This window comes from Aethina tumida, chromosome 1 (genome assembly GCF_024364675.1).
Source record: "Aethina tumida isolate Nest 87 chromosome 1, icAetTumi1.1, whole genome shotgun sequence".
NCBI classification, from domain to species: domain Eukaryota; kingdom Metazoa; phylum Arthropoda; class Insecta; order Coleoptera; family Nitidulidae; genus Aethina; species Aethina tumida.
This window is the reverse complement of record NC_065435.1, coordinates 3913616-3932727: the sequence shown is the minus strand read 5'-3', so window position 1 is coordinate 3932727 and position 19112 is coordinate 3913616. Positions and strand designations below refer to the sequence as shown.

Genomic DNA, 19112 nt, shown 5'->3' with positions numbered 1-19112 from the left:
CGTAATCTTGTGAATGAACTCTCCACAGCAAAGCGAAGATCACATACATGACCATCGTGCATGCCGAAGCAAAAGTGTCACTAAACCCGATGTTATTCCATTCCTCATCCCACTATTCACGTTCCATACTCCAGTCACTACATTGACGATAAATCCGTAGGCCAAAAGACCTTATACGGAGGTAAACTGATCGAATACCAATAGGCCTACCATCATTGGCAAAATATTAATCAGCAATCATCCTGTCCCTTAAGTTTTTTATTTTAATTCCAATGGATTATTTAAATTTTTGTGTTACGTTCAATTATATAAAACATGAAATATTTACAATCGAAATTGTCAATATAAAATTAAATTTTTCGGTTACAGCATTTTAATTTTTATATTTTTCACACAAAATAGCAACTAAAGTTCAACCGAGACCAATATTTTAAAAATTTTGGATACGGAAATGGAAATTTCTATTTTATATAAATATTAAATATAAAAAACTACATTTTAAATCGTAGTGAAAATATAAAAATATCTGAATGCGTTGTAGGTGTTGCATTTTTTTACATTTAGTATAATAAAGTAAAATCCAACTATTATTTGTCACTTCATAAATATAAGAGATTAATTTTTTTCAATCGACATATAGTGATTGGCGATATATGTGTCACCACAACATTTTAAATTAAATCAAAATAAAATTGAAAGTTTAATGGTATTAGAATTTTAATAAACGTTTTAATAAAAATCATGCAAACTTCAATATGTCGGTACATATCAATATACCTTATTTTATTATAAATATTTAAGTTTTTTATTTTAATTCTAATTAATTATTATAATTATTGTGTTATAGTCAATTATATAAAACATGAAATATTTACTATCTAAATTGTCAATATAAAATTAAATTTTTCGGTTACGGCATTTTAATTTTTAAATTTTTTACACAAAATAGCAACTAAAGTTTAACCCAGACCAATATTTTAAAAATTTTGGAAACGGAAATGGAAATTTCTATTTTATATAAATAATAAATATAAATAACTACGTTTTAAATCGTAGTGAAAATATGGAAATATCTGAATGCGTTCTGCGTGTTGAGTTTTTTTTTACATTTAGTATAAAAAAATAAAATCCAATAATTATATGTAATTATTACAATTTTTGTGTTACGGTAAATTTTATAAAACATGAAATATTTATAATCGAAATTGTCAATATAAAATTAAATTTTTCGATTATGGCATTTTAATTTTTAAATTTTTCACACAAAATAGCAACTAAAGTTCAACCGAGACCAATATTTTAAAAATTTTGGAAACGGAAATGGAAATTTCTCTTTTATATAAATATTAAATAAAAAACTACGTTAGAAATAATAGTTAAAAACAGCGAACTAAGATTATATTAATATGGACGTGCTTTTTACAAAATTTCATTCAATTGTATCTTGAGATAACTGTAAAAATGTAATTAAAACAGTGAAAATAATCAGTAATAAACACGTACGCACACAATCAATTAGAAAATGAGTATATATTTAGAGCGAAATCCGTTATTTTGCATCAGTTGTCTCAAAATGTTCATCAAAGCAGTTTTCCTAGTAGTCTGCCTTTCCGTCATCGGAAATGTCCAGGGGTTTGACCTTGGTAAGTTAACTATACCCCAGTTACAATTTAGCTAACCTAATTAATTTTTAATTGTTTATTTTTCAGGCGACATAATTCCAAAACGTAAGATATTTTAATTATTTTTAGAATTTTTTATTTATTAATTAATTTATTTTTAAGCTGGATTATCTGGATCACCTAACGATAATAGTAAGTATATTCACTTAAATTTGTTATGTTTTGTCTAATTCTTTAATTATTACAGCGATTAACCTTAAAGAAGTACTAGAAGCCGTTTTGGAAGTGGTAAAAGAACTTGTGGAAAATGTCAAAAGCTTACTATGTGACAACCTGCATATATGTGCCTTAAATACCTTACTGACTGGTGTAGTAAATCTAGTTAGCAATATACATGTATAGACATGCATAAATATGATAATATACAGGATGTATTTTTGAAAATAAATTATAAAAATGTGACATATAAGTTAGATGTGTAATTAATTAATTAAACTGAAAGTATTGAATGGTTTTTAGAAACCTCAAAAAAAATTTAATATGCAGTCAATTTTAGATAAAGGATCAAAAACCATAAAAATTGATCTACACATGATACATTTTCTAATACAATACGAACATTGTAAAAAACAAAGAAATAACAGGATAAAAACTGAACTTACAAATAAAAAATAATAATTTGAATAAATAAAAAAACTTAAATCATAAAAAATATAATGATAAAATGATACAAAAAAACTCTTAAATTAAAAAGATTTAATCGAAAAAAATGGAGAGTACATAAATCGATGATCTGTATCATATATATATTAGAGTGGGCCAAAAAAACCGACTTTTTTTTAACTTCCGACACTGAAAAATTGGTACCCAGACATCTTAAAAAATGCTCTCCAAAGATGAGCTCTTAGCTTTAATAGGAAGGTCCTCCTCATCTCTGGTTTCCATATCTAGCCATTACTTGATTGTACAGAAAATTTCTATTGATATTTTTGGTATGAAATTGAATGCTCTACAAGGTATCTATAATTTTTTCCGTTTAGAAGAAATAGGAGGTCAAAGTATGAAAAATTTAATAAAAATTTCTTTTTTACTTCTAAAGTAGGAGTAGTAGCAACGTTTACTACAAAATAGGGCTCCTGTGTTCAATTTAATCATTTAGAATTTAGTTTTTTATAAATATTTTAAATTTATCCATTTAAGTCATGAATTTTCTGTAATAATCAACTAATGAGGAAATATGGATTTTGCCATATGGAATAGAAGAATAAATGGGGAACTGAGATGAGGAGGGCCTTCCTATTAAAACTAAGAGCTCATCTGAAAGTGTCTACGAACCAATTTTTCAGTGCCGGAAGATAAAAAAACTCGATTCGAATTAATTTTTTGGCCGTACGGTATATTTCAGTTGAAACGACAATAAACCAGATGAAAATTGTAATGTAAATTACAGTACATATTCGATAAAAAATTGGACAATTACAGAAATAAACTGTTTTAAACAGGAAAAAAATAAATAGCACAATTAGAAATTAATTAGGAATAAATAAATAAATTTATTCAAATAAATCATGCACTAAAAACGTAAACTAGATGTTTTCAACATCGATTTGATTGATACAAGGGAAATAATTTAACCGACGAAAAATTTATTAGAGCCTAGTTATAGTTGAGTAGAGTGGGTAAACACACACGGAAAATTAATCAGGTGTTTGCGTAATATAAATCAAGTTTATAATAAATCAAATATTAATTACACGTTCATGTCATATCGTTTTCGACGTGCAAAGGCATTAGAGTTATTAAAGAGAGAAACCCTTACTCCCTACCTGACCGTACAAACAGCGACATAATATAAGGGTTAATTTCGCCGCAAGAAATGTAATTAACTATATTCGGTGTCGTTCTTTAACATTCAAATATTCTCGATAATAGGCATTAGGATTATTACCGCAGTCAGATAATCGTGATTAATTCACTCTAACTAACGTAAAATTTACATCGTAACGTTTTAATGTGACATGCGGCATGTTGAAATTCGATTACCGATTGAAAAAGAAATGTTCCATCGGTAAGGAACGTTAAAAATTTCCAATTTATAATCTACGCCTATAGTGGAAGACGACGTTCAGAACAGAAGTCGGCACGGCAAAAGTAAGCAGTTAGGGAGACAAGTAATCTAAAAAACGATTTACAACTTATTGCAATGATAAAAGTTCCTGATCGAAATCTTACATAAAAGTCAGAAGTAGATTGAAACTTCAACATGCTTTATTGGTGTTGTTATTACATGTCAACGTTATATATGACCTAAAATTTTTATTCAAATACAATACACACATCCATACATCCATACACAAGTATATTCAACCCCTTCACCTTATTTAAACGTGTTACCTACTCCCTTAGATTAATTTGAAAGTTGTGGTCAATGTCCATTATTCACCGCTAATTATGAAGCTTCAAGATTTAGACAACAATACCTGTTTTCATAACATTGCTTTGGGTTGATTAATTATTGTTCTTTTCCGCTCATTTTTCCGCCCTGTCAGACCCCAAACTTTATTTTAATTATATTAAAATTTGGACAATACAATTTAACCTCGTTTCAAATTATGGTGCATGCGCCACTTTTATATTTATTTTAAATATATCAATGAATAATAATTTAAAATTGGAAAAAATATATTTTTGTCAATTTTGTTATATATAATTGAAGTGAAGTCAAAATTACAGATTCTAAACATTTTTAAATTATGATTATAATAATAATAATAATAATAATAATAATGTCGCATCCACCATAATTTAAAATTTTATTAAAATAAATCCAAAGTTACAGTTTATAAACATTATTCCAATTCTAAAGCATCACTTCCACCACAATTTGTAGTTGAACAAACAATTTTATTAACTTTATTATAAATGAAATTAAACGAAAGTTAGAATTTGTAACTTTTCATGACAAAATAAAAATCATCCACCATAATTAACTTTCGTTAATTCTGTTTTAATTGAAATCACTGTGTGGTAAAGCATAAATTAAATAAAATTGTGAAAATTTGAATTCTGTTAACTCTATTGTAATTGAGATCAACTCAGAACTATAATTTAAAAACATTTTTCATAAATCAAAGGATAAATAATATTGACTATAATTTAAACTTGGAAAAATTAATAATTTTGTTACTTTTACAACAATTAAAAAGATTGCAGAGTTACAATTTATAAAGATTTTTTTACGTCAAAGCATAAATTGAAACCATCATAATTTACAATTAGAAAAAATGGAATTCTGTTAATTCTATTATAATTAAAATCAACCCAGAGGTACAATTTTTAAACATTTTTCATCATATTTAAGATTGTAAATTAATTTAGTTAATTTTACTACAATTAAAATGAATTCAGAGTTACAATTTTAAAAATTTTTTATGTTTAAGCATAAACTGAATTCACCATAATTTAAACTATAATTTACAAATATTTTTCATACATAAAATAACATAAATAATATTCAGTATAGTTCAAACTTGTCAAAAGATGATTTTGTTAATTTTAATGTAGTTAAAGTGAAACCAGAGATTTTTTGTCAAAGAATAAGCATCCACCATAATTTAAAATTAGTAAAAGTTGAATTGTATTTGATTACAGATATTTAAGTGCATTTAGTCTTAAATGTCTAAAATGTAGAATTGGAATGTTTCCAAATACATATCCTATATTTTATTTAGGAACTTTCTGGCAGGATTGTGTAAATAATTTATTCGAGGTCCCATCTTAAACGTCCCCTATTTATACGTGACAGTTGACATTCATAAGAACGTTAATATTAAATTTAAATCCACAGTCAAGTAAAACGTGTTTAGAGTTATTATGTCTGATACATCATTTTGTCTAGGTTAAATAATCACATTATACGAAACTTAGCTCATCAACCCGTAACTCTTTTCAAACTTCCAACTAGATGGAAGTTTTATCTTTTTTATTCAAAATTCTTAATGAAAAAGGCACACATACACAAACAAAAAGACGGAAGTTTAATGTAGCAAGTTTATTAATTCAACCGTTCTTGATTGAATTATATTAGAACTGGTAATTATATTGAATCCCCTGTTTCAAATTTATGACACATAAAATTTAAAGCACTTCTTCTACTAATTATAATTAAACGTCGTTTAACATCTTTTAAGGGCATTTAAGTAAAGACCCTTGATTTGACTTTTTTAATTGATTGTTTAGGGTGGGCTTTAGCGTCATACACATCACAATTTAACTTAAGATATACTATTATATGTATATTTGTTTATTATTTACATCATTTTTTTGACAATTATGAAATTTTCAAATAAGAGAAAAGGACGAAGGAGGTCCTAATTATTTAAGGACAATAAAAAGAGAAATAATTCTCATTTGAAAAATCTTAAATTTTCATGAAAATCCAGAAAAACAGAAAAATCTACATAAAATAAAATAAATATATTAATATTTTACAATTATAAAATTTAAAGATTTTAAAAATTAATAAATTTAAAAAAATATATAAAAAAATGTGAATAAAAAATCAAATAAAATTAAAAAAAAATAAATTTAAAAATCTCAAACATTTAACTCAAACTACCAAAAAATATACAAATCAACTTAAAATAAATTAATAAAAATATATTTATTATTAAATGAACATAAATAATTAATAACACATAAATTACAGAAATATTTAAAAATTAAATATAATAAATTTTAAGAATTTTCTAAATACAAAATTTCTTAAAAATTTTAAATAACTAAAAATCTATTGAATTTGCAAAATCTAATAATTGTATATAAAAATCATATTAATTTAATATTTAAAGAAAAAAAATAAATCACTAATAGTACACAGAAATTTTTAATAAATCTAAAAAATCTAATGATTAGGAATCAAAAATTCAAAATCATTTTAAGACATTATAAAATTAACAAAGAACTAAAAGTATAAATAATCTAATAAATGTAAAATAACAAATTAATAAAAAAATGTCTAAAGTATCTAAATATAATAAATTAAATAATATGAAGGAATTTTTATGTATATAAATAAAATATATAATACAATAAAATTTAGTGTTTTTAATAGAAACTGAAAATATATCAAATCATTAGAAAACTTATGCCTAAAAATATAATAAAGATAAAATATATAAATAAATTAAAGATTTGGATAAATATATTATAATAAATATATATATAATAAAATAATATATAATCAAATTATGCAAGAAAAACTAAAGAATCTAATGAACGATTTAATAATAAAATATGTCTATCAAAAGAAAACTGAAGTACATAAAGAGTAGCTAAAACTAATAAAATGTATATTTAAAAAAATGAAATCGAAACATTTAATCTTAGATATAAGATTAAATGATATTTATCATAAGAAACTGATTTATCTGAAAAACCTGAATGACAAAATTGAATTAAGCTAAACGATTCTACAATATACAGAATCCAAAATAATATAGAAAATCTAAAGTACCAAAAATAGATAAAAAATAAAATTTAAAAATGTTTAAAAAAATTTAAAAAATTTTAAAATTTAATAAATTTTCTCTAAATAATATAAATCATTAAAAATTATTCGGAATAAATTTTATAATAATAAAATCTAAAAACTGCCTAATGTTAAATGTAAAAATATAAAATATTAAATATACTTAACATAAAAAAATCAGAAAAAGGCCAACAAATTTATAACCCATAAATAAAGAACGACTGAGTTTTCACCATACAGAATTTTTGAAGCATATCCGAAAATAATTTAGGCTAATGCATTACGTATGAGTTTAAGTGCGACTTTTATTGACAATAATTGTTTTTATGAACAATATAAAAGAATATATGAGGGCGGTGCATTCATTCATTTTAAATGCGGATTTATAGTGACCGATATTAGACACTTAGTTTTAATATTACGAGTTTTCCATCTTAGCGTTGGGATAAATCATTTTAGCTAACATTTTATGACCCTAACTCTAACTGAGAACTGAAGCGTTCATATTTTTATTAAATAGTAAAAAAATTACGTTTATTGTTATCGATTTAAAGCAAAACCAGACTGTCAATGAAAACGATTATTTACATAAAATTAACGGTATTAATAAAGCCAATCAACATTAGTTTAGTAAACGAGAACCCATTAAATATTCATTATCAGTTATTGTAGTGAAATATTGTTTTCCTTGTTGATAATAATCTACGTTTAATATAAATCGGAAGTGTCAACCATTTTACCTGGGACACATGATCCTCGAATAAATTATAATATTGTATTTATGCTGAACACGAAAATCGTATTTTTCATTTGCAGCTGTAGAAAACTCAAGTGTCATGCAATTTTTACTATTTTCAGTCACTTTACCTGTTTAAATATATATTTTTTCATGAATTAATCGTTTTTATCATTGGGAAAAGAGTATTTTTAAAATAAATCCAAACCAATTTTACTACAAAACTGTAGTCATTAAAACGAATTTTATATAGAGTAAATAACACAAATGTGAATATCTCAAAAAATAAATTTTACGGTAAATTAGATTTTAAGTAAAAATAAAAGGTTTTTGCTAATTTAAATTCAAAATTTATTCAGCCATAACTAAGTTATTTTTCATCCACTCATAACGAATTAGGTGTAGTTATATGAATAATTTATCACATTTCTAATAAAATATTATTCATCTCGATCGAACTTTGTTCTGGACGTCACATTAAGTAAAATTATAAATAATAAAAAACAAATTTGAAATTATCTAGGTGAACGATCCGATTTGAATTAAAAATGAATAGTATTTTCGAGTTCAACACACCTGAGTCGCCCTAAAAATACGTAAAGGAAAAGCTTTCCTAACAAATTTTCGCTGTAAACTAAAGTAAATGAAAAACAACTAATGTTTGTTTAAAATGCATGGAATACAAACTTCGTAAACTGTCAATTAAAATCGTGTAGGTGATTACCTAAACTATTTTTTACGTGCCCGAAGATAAAAGTGCTGTTAAAAAATCAATAGAACCTGAAAATTTGTATTAATTAACTATTCGACGACTTAGGGAAGATAATTTGCAATTTTGCTAGAAAGCATGTCCTGGCCAGCTCGCAGTCCAGACCTTAACCCAACAGAACAGTCTTGGGAGATATTTAAGGGACCAAAATGAAATTCAGTCCCAGATTTTGAGTATGAACAGAATATGTAAAGCTGTCATTCATAGTAGAGGTGGAAATACCCCGTATTACGTTCAATTTTTTATTTTTTATAAACAACAAATATAGTTAATTATTAGTATTTTTAGAAATACAATGTTTTTTAAGATTTTTTGTGCCAATTATAAATAAAAACCTAAATAAATAAATAAATAAATAAATAAATGGATGGAATTAAAAATGAATGTAATTTTCGGGTTCAACACACCCTAAAGTTACCCTAAAAATATTAAAAGGAAACTTTTATAACTCATATTCGTTGTAAACTAGAGTAAATTAAAAACAATTAATGTTTGTTTAACATGCATGAAATACGAACTGCGTAAACTGTCAATTAAAATCGTGTAGGTGATCACCTAAACCATTTTTTTCCACGGCGCCCGAAGATAAAAGCGCTGTATCAATATAACCGCGTCGGGTAAAAATCGTACGTGTCAGTTATTTGACGTGCGATAGATGTAAACTTCGGACGGTTTAACACCGACTTTGATTTTTATTACCGGTCACAAGATTAAATTCTCTCCCATTTCAATCGACGACGGTCATTAAGTCCCTTGCAAATGTTTTTAGCGATGGTCGCGTCCGAACGGTAATTAATTGATTGCCTACTCTGAATTCATGTTTCTTGATTACCTTAGCTGAGCACCTGCAATTTACCGTCCATTTGTGGCTTACAGGAATTTGCACCGTGTAATTTCGATTTCAATTTATTTAAGAGTCGATGGGACAATCCACGCCGAGTATGTGTGCACGCCTTATATCTGCGAGATGTTGGCGCAGTCGATCGAATTGCTCAGTATCTGACTTTAATTAACTTTTCTATTCGGGATACATTTAATTAACATTTGACAAACTCGACTATTATTTCATAAAATTTAATTCTCCGAACACAATATGAATAATATATAGTTAAACTAGTTAATTAATGCTAGTTTTAATTGGGCTTTACTAAATCTACCATATGAACGTTTATAAATGCAGTCACAACTAATTATTAAGTAGAATTAGATAAATAGACATGTTAAACTTGTTTAATTACATCGTATTTTATATCGAATTCACATTTTAAACACATGAGAATTAAACAGTTTGTATAGAGATAATTACTAAAACATTATTACTTTTTTAACTCATTATAACCTGCAAATTAGTTCTAATATAATATTCATTTTCATTCATTAAAATTTTGATTTAATTCTACCAATCATTATCATAGTGGTACTGACAGTGATACTAATACTCATATTGGTCTAGATTTTAATAAATAATATAATTACCTTTAATAACATACACTAACTGGCCCTAATTTACTTCAATTTTTATCCATCCATAGTCCATATTTTATTAAGTTTTAGTATTTCTTCATTTCTGTTGAAATTAGTTCTGTGTTTATGGATCTCAATGGCACCTGCCTTGCAAGAGAACATGTGAAAATGACTAATGGGCAATGGAAAACAATTTTGATTTCCGATGAAAGTCCAATTATTTAAATTTGATGGCATTTCATGGGCGAGAAGACCAATCAATGAAAGGTATAAGGTTTGGAGATGTTTTTCTGGGTTTGGCATGGATCCGCTGGTTAAGATAGATGAGATAATGGATCGTTTCGTTTATTGTGACATTCTGAAGAACCAGAATTTAGTTAAAAAAATGGTTCCCTTCTCAGAGAATATCTGTAATGTCTTGGCCATCACAAAGCCCAGACCTCAATGCAATTGAAAAACTTTTGGGATGAAATTGATGAGAAACTCCATGCAAAAAGACTGTTCAATTTGAATGAATTTTACGAAGAAATTCCAAATCAGTGCAAAGAAATATCGAAAGATTATATTAAAAAGATACAAAAATAAAGGAAGACTAAATGTATGTAAGATTGTTTTATTTTATAGTTCCACTTTGGACATTTGAATTTTTGTCAAATATTAATAAATACCAAACTAAGCCCACTAATAAACAATTATATTGCCGTATTGTTGTTATCAAATATAACTGAAAATAATACATATATTTAAACACTTTTATGAAGACAATGAAAATTTCTAAAGTTCCTCACATATGAGCGATAGTGTATCTAAACTAATTATTGATAATGATGTTGAACAGATACTAATACTGCTTGTGATTATAATTATTAATTATTATAGATGAGATAATGGATCGTTTCGTTTATTGTGAGATTCTGAAGAACCAGAAGTTAGTTAAAAAATGGTTCCCTTCTCAGAGAATATCTGTAATGTCTTGGCCATCACAAAGCCCAGACCTCAATGCAATTGAAAACTTTTGGGATGAAATTGATGAGAAACTCGATGCAAAAAGACTGTTCAATTTGAATGAACTTTACGAAGAAATTTCAAATCAGTGCAAAGAAATATCGAAAGATTATATTAAAAAGATACAAAAATAAAGGAAGACTAAATATATGTAAGATTGTTTTATTTTCTAGTTCCACTTTGGACAGTTGAATTTTTTTCAAATATTAATAAACACCAAACTAAACCCACTAATAAACAATTATATTGTTGTATTGTTGTTATCAAATATAACAGAAAATGATACATATATTTAAACACTTTTATGAAGACAATGAAAATTTCTAAAGTTGCTCACATATGAGAGATAGTGTATCTAAACTAATTATTGATAATGATGTTGAACAGATACTAATACTGCTTGTGATTATAATTATTAATTATTATAGATGAGATAATGGATCGTTTCGTTTATTGTGAGATTCTGAAGAACCAGAAGTTAGTTAAAAAATGGTTCCCTTCTCAGAGAATATCTGTAATGTCTTGGCCATCACAAAGCCCAGACCTCGATACAATTGAAAACTTTTGGGATGAAATTGATGAGAAACTCCATGCAAAAAGACTGTTCAATTTGAATGAACTTTACGAAGAAATTCCAAATCAGTGCAAAGAAATATCGAAAGATTATATTAAAAAGATACAAAAATAAAGGAAGACTAAATGTATGTAAGATTGTTTTATTTTATAGTTCCACTTTGGACATTTGAATTTTTGTCAAATATTAATAAATACCAAACTAAGCCCACTAATAAACAATTATATTGCCGTATTGTTGTTATCAAATATAACTGAAAATAATACATATATTTAAACACTTTTATGAAGACAATGAAAATTTCTAAAGTTCCTCACATATGAGCGATAGTGTATCTAAACTAATTATTGATAATGATGTTGAACAGATACTAATACTGCTTGTGATTATAATTATTAATTATTATAGATGAGATAATGGATCGTTTCGTTTATTGTGAGATTCTGAAGAACCAGAAGTTAGTTAAAAAATGGTTCCCTTCTCAGAGAATATCTGTAATGTCTTGGCCATCACAAAGCCCAGACCTCAATGCAATTGAAAACTTTTGGGATGAAATTGATGAGAAACTCGATGCAAAAAGACTGTTCAATTTGAATGAACTTTACGAAGAAATTTCAAATCAGTGCAAAGAAATATCGAAAGATTATATTAAAAAGATACAAAAATAAAGGAAGACTAAATATATGTAAGATTGTTTTATTTTCTAGTTCCACTTTGGACAGTTGAATTTTTTTCAAATATTAATAAACACCAAACTAAACCCACTAATAAACAATTATATTGTTGTATTGTTGTTATCAAATATAACAGAAAATGATACATATATTTAAACACTTTTATGAAGACAATGAAAATTTCTAAAGTTGCTCACATATGAGAGATAGTGTATCTAAACTAATTATTGATAATGATGTTGAACAGATACTAATACTGCTTGTGATTATAATTATTAATTATTATAGATGAGATAATGGATCGTTTCGTTTATTGTGAGATTCTGAAGAACCAGAAGTTAGTTAAAAAATGGTTCCCTTCTCAGAGAATATCTGTAATGTCTTGGCCATCACAAAGCCCAGACCTCGATACAATTGAAAACTTTTGGGATGAAATTGATGAGAAACTCCATGCAAAAAGACTGTTCAATTTGAATGAACTTTACGAAGAAATTCCAAATCAGTGCAAAGAAATATCGAAAGATTATATTAAAAAGATACAAAAATAAAGGAAGACTAAATGTATGTAAGATTGTTTTATTTTATAGTTCCACTTTGGACATTTGAATTTTTGTCAAATATTAATAAATACCAAACTAAGCCCACTAATAAACAATTATATTGCCGTATTGTTGTTATCAAATATAACTAAAAATAATACATATATTTAAACACTTTTATGAAGACAATGAAAATTTCTAAAGTTCGTCACATATGAGCGATAGTGTATCTAAACTAATTATTGATAATGATGTTGAACAGATACTAATACTGCTTGTGATTATAATTATTAATTATTATAGATGAGATAATGGATTGTTTCGTTTATTGTGAGATTCTGAAAAATCAGAAGTTAGTTAAAAAATGGTTCCCTTCTCGGAGAATATCTGTAATGTCTTGGCCATCACAAAGCCCAGACCTCAATGCAATTGAAAACTTTTGGGATGAAATTGATGAGAAACTCCATGCAAAAAAACTGTTAAATTTGAATGAACTTTACGAAAAAATTTCAAATCAGTGCAAAGAAATGTCATAAGATTATATTAAAAAGATACAAAAATAAAGGAAGACTAAATGTATGTAAGATTGTTTTATTTTATAGTTCCACTTTGGACAGTTGAATTTTTTTCAAATATTAATAAACACCAAACTAAACCCACTAATAAACAATTATATTGTTGTATTGTTGTTATCAAATATAACAGAAAATGATACATATATTTAAACACTTTTATGAAGACAATGAAAATTTCTAAAGTTGCTCACATATGAGAGATAGTGTATCTAAATTAATTATTGATAATGATGTTGAACAGATACTAATACTGCTTGTGATTATAATTATTAATTATTATAGATGAGATAATGGATTGTTTCGTTTATTGTGAGATTCTGGAGAACCAGAAGTTAGTTAAAAAATGGTTCCCTTCTCAGAGAATATCTGTAATGTCTTGGCCATCACAAAGCCCAGACCTCAATGCAATTGAAAACTTTTGGGATGAAATTGATGAGAAACTCCATGCAAAAAGACTGTTAAATTTGAATTAACTTTACGAAGAAATTTCAAATCAGTGCAAAGAAATATCGAAAGATTATATTAAAAAGATAAAAAAATAAAGGAAGACGAAATATATGTAAAATTGTTTTATTTTCTAGTTCCACTTTGGACAGTTGAATTTTTTTCAAATATTAATAAACACCAAACTAAACCCACTAATAAATAATTATATTGTTGTATTGTTGTTATCAAATATAACAGAAAATGATACATATATTTAAACACTTTTATGAAGACAATGAAAATTTCTAAAGTTCCTCACATATGAGCGATAGTGTATCTAAACTAATTATTGATAATGATGTTGAACAGATACTAATACTGCTTGTGATTATAATTATTAATTATTATAGATGAGATAATGGATCATTTCGTTTATTGTGAGATTCTGAAGAACCAGAATTTAGTTAAAAAATGGTTCCCTTCTCAGAGAATACCTGTAAGGTCTTGCCCATCACAAAGCCCAGACCTCAATGCAATTGAAAACTTTTGGGATGAAATTGATGAGAAATTCCATGCAAAAAGACTTAAATTTGAATGAACTTTACGAAGAAATTTCAAATCAGTGCAAAGAAATATCGAAAGATTATATTAAAAAGATACAAAAATAAAGGAAGACTAAATGTATGTAAGATTGTTTTATTTTATAGTTCCACTTTGGACATTTTAAATTTTTTCAAATATTAATAAATATCAAACTAAACCCACTAATAAACAATTATATTGTCGTATTGTTATCAAACATAACAGAAAATAATACACATATTTAAATACTTTTATGAAGTCAATGAAAATTTCTAAAGTTGTCTTTGTAATTATGATAGTGATTTCGATTCTGATTCAATTTTTTAAATTTGATTCATATTTTAATAATTATTTTTCGTCCAAATTTCCTTAAAATTACACAAAACATTTTAAACAAAAAGTAGAATTTTCCTTGTTCAACACACCCCATCACATCGAGCCGAAAACCGTTTCCCTAAATCTACTTACACAAACACCAGATTATCATAGATTAACATTTGTCTTGATTACACCGACGAACGCAATGGTCGCTGGACCGTTGCATTCACGACCAATCACTGCCGTTATTAACAAGAATTAAATCTATTGTAGCGCCCTGTGAGTTGGAATTAATTGAGGCTAAACAATGTTATGTGCCTAAAATGATCCAAGGCAGTTATTCCAACCGCAAATGTGTTGCGCCCGCTTCTGTGTTTATTTTACCTTCAGGTATTGTATCTTTGTAGATATCTGTACGTATTAATTATGTACGTACGTTAAAACAGGTCGTGTGTTATGTTCGGAGCACACACAAAAGCGGTTCTGATTTTTAATATTATTCTATAAATAGAAATATTTTCGCTGTATTGAGGAAAACTTTTATTGAACTTCCGTGAATGAAATTATTAATAGGTATATCGATCTAGGTGCAAATGTTGATGCCAGTTTTGGTACGTAACCTTTTGTCAGTTTATTATCTAAAGTATTTTAGCATATTAATCAAAAATGTGCACCCTGCTCTAAATAAAAAGACATATTATAACTATGTAAATTAAAATATCTGTATATAAAGGGAGGTACGAAATGTTTAGAAAAAATTTTATGAAAATATCTGTTCTGGGTGTAAAATATTATTTTGATCATTGTTTTCAATATAATTAGCTATTAACTTGTTTTAAAAATATTTAATTGATTAATTTTAAGAATCATATGTTAATAGTGTATAATGTTTCAAGTTTAAGTAAAATGTTACAGTGTTATTTGAGGGTGTGAATCTGATTTAAATTGTACCATCAGCACATTTCCTCCATTTGCCACACAAAAACTAATTTCGTCCTTTATCTCCCCTTTCAAAAAGGAGAATTCATCTTTCATGGCAAAATTACTGTATGTAAGCAGGAAAAATGATAATATTCATAGAATACAAGTTGTAACGATTGCTAACAAATTTATCTTGTTATTGTTGTGAGAATGAAAGCGAAATTTCCCCTGCTTTGTACAACCAACAAATGATAAGTGCATATTGAAGCGTTGTTTATTCCCCATTCGTGTATAATCACATTACTGATTGTTCTTCAAAGAAAAGTTATTGCTCTTATCAACGTTGTTGGGCATTAGTTTACCTTTTAAATGTGTTTCGTCCAAAAATTTATTATTTTAATTTATTCGAACGTTGTACGCACTCACTGCCGTTTACATACCTAACGAGGTGTCGGCTTATGTGCGAACGATAAACGAAATTATAAGTGCACCCCGGTTTTTATCAGAAAACGATTCTTGAGCGGAGAAACTTCAGACCAACTTTAATTGCAAGTCAACTTTTAACAAGGATTATGTACTATTTGTATGAGTATTTGGAAAATCGCGTCTGCGAATGTGAAAATAAAAACCGGGTGCGTTCCCATGTTACAGAAACTTGATTACAGATAAATTTAACATATTAAATATGTTTGAATTTCAATTAATATGGGACAATGTTAAGAGACATCTGGTTATGAGTTGACATTTTATAATTATAATTAATATAAAATCATTAAAAATTGTAATACTATATTATTAAATTATTATAATCATTGTAAAATTAATTAATTAAAATGTAACTTAATTAAAAGGATAATAAAAAATTAATATGCTTCACCATTTATTTAATTATTTCATTATTTAAATTGATTTCTACAAAAAGTTTTAACGGGATTAATTGAAATGATTTCATATTATTATTAATAATTAAAGTTAACACAAAAATTAACATATATTTAATTACTGTATTTTAATTAAATTATTAGTTCAAAGACTATGAGAAATCTAAAATCATTATAATATTTAAATTTATTAACAAAGTAAACATTAATTTTTAAAAAATATTTATTTTATATTGAGATATAAAAAATCAATCAATAGTTGCAAGAATTAATTTATTTAAACCTAAAAAGGAAATTTGATTGCAATAACATTATTATAATATATTTATAATATATAATTTAAAATTATTAATTTTAATAGTTTTTCGAAGGTTAATTACTATAAAAGTTACTTTAATACTAAAAGCTGAAATAATATATTAATTATCATAAACAAATAGTAATATTAATTAATTTAAATAATATCTATTTAAAAGAATAATAAATAATTAATATAGTTAACCACTCAAATTTATTTCTGCAGATCTGCAAGTTCTATTTGAGATATTAATTACATAAATATAATTAATATAATATATTTTGCAAACATGTAGCAGACTAAATTTTTGGTTAATTGTGGTGTGCCTATTAATTATTATTAACAAAATGCAATAATTAATGATATAATATGCTTTAAAGAGAATAATTTAAATATTTAATGTGATAATGATAATAATAATAATAATAATTTAATAAATTGAATTGATAAATTGAAATAATAATAATAATTGTATAAAATATTATAACTATATATATATATATATATATATATATATATATATATATATATATATATATATATATATATATATATATATAAAATTTAACAGTTTTGGGAAAGATATATTAAATTTAACAGTTTTGGGAAAGATATATTAAATTTAACAGTTTTGGGAAAGATTAATTTAAAACATTTCAATTTTTCTATTAACAATAATTGTTAACATAAAAATAAACTTAATTACTAAATTTAAAGGGTACTTTTACTTAAAGAAGTATGGTGCTGCATTAATACAAAAATTAGATTAAAAAAATAATTCTTATAAAAAATATTTGAAATTTAAATTATATTATAAAATGTACCCTTTTTAAAGAGTTATTTTAATATATTTAACTGTGGTTCCTTTTAGTTATTATTAAAAAATACAATAATTAATTTTAAAATATTAAATTTAACATGTTTTGAAGGGATGAATTTAAAATATTTAATGTAATAATATTAAATACATTACTAACATTTTTGAAGAGGTTAATTTAACATATTTAAACTAATAAAAATTGTAATGATAATAATTTAATAAGACAAATTATTTAAATTTATTTTCATAAAAAGCTTTGAAAGAATACTAATTGCATAAAATATTGTAAATATATATTAAATTTAACTGTTTTTGCAGAGATTAATTCTAAAAAAATCATACTTCTTCAATAATAAGTGTTAACAGTAAAATAAATATATATTTAATTAGAAAATTTTAATTAAATGATTGTTGGGAGAAATGTGGTACTGAATTAACACAAAAATTTGATTAAAAATATAATTCTTGTAAAAAATCTTTGAAATTTATATTATATTAAAAAATTTAACGTTTTTAATGATTTTAATTTAACATGCTTAAAATAATGAAAATTGTAATAATAATAATAATAATAATAATAATAATAATTTAATCAGACAAATTATTTAAATTTATTTCCAAAAAGAGTTTTGAAATAATACGAATTGTATAAAATATTACAAATATATATTAAATTTAACAGTTTTTAGAGAGATTAATAAATTTCACATTTTTATTGGCAATCAGTGTCAATATAAAAATAATACTAATTGTATAAAATATTGTAAATATATATTAAATTTACGTGTTTTTGGAGAGTGTTAATAGTAAAATAAATATATATTCAATTACTAAATTTTAATTAAATGATTGCTGAAAGAAATGTGGTACTGAATGAATACAAAAATTCGATTAAAAATATAATTCTTGTAGAAAATATTTTAAATTTATTTCATTAAAAAAAAAAAAATAACAGTTTTAATGAATTTAATTAAACATATTTAAAATAACAAAAATTGTAATAATAATAATTTAATCAGACAAATTATTTAAATTTATTTCCAAAAAAAAATTTAAAATAATACTAATTGTATAAAATATTATAAATATATATTAAATTTAACAGCTTTTAGAGAGGTTAATTTAAAAAATTTCATATTTATTCTTGACAATAAGTGTTAATACAAAAATAAACATATATTTAATTACTAAATTTTAATTAAATGATACATCGCTATAATTCTTATAAAAAATATTTGAAATTTATAAAAAAAATAACATTTTTAATGAGGTAAATTTAACATATTTAAAATAATAAAAATTATAATAATAATAATAATTTAATAAGACAAATTATTTAAATTTGTTTCCAGGAAGTCTTAGAAATTACTAATTAATT

General features: G+C 24.8%; 1 protein-coding gene across 1 annotated transcript in view; it reads right to left on the bottom strand.

Annotated features, from left to right (window-relative positions):
- Positions 1-19112, bottom strand: part of LOC109609451 (metabotropic glutamate receptor-like) — a 170970-nt gene that overhangs the window by 134211 nt on the left and 17647 nt on the right. The window lies entirely within an intron of this gene.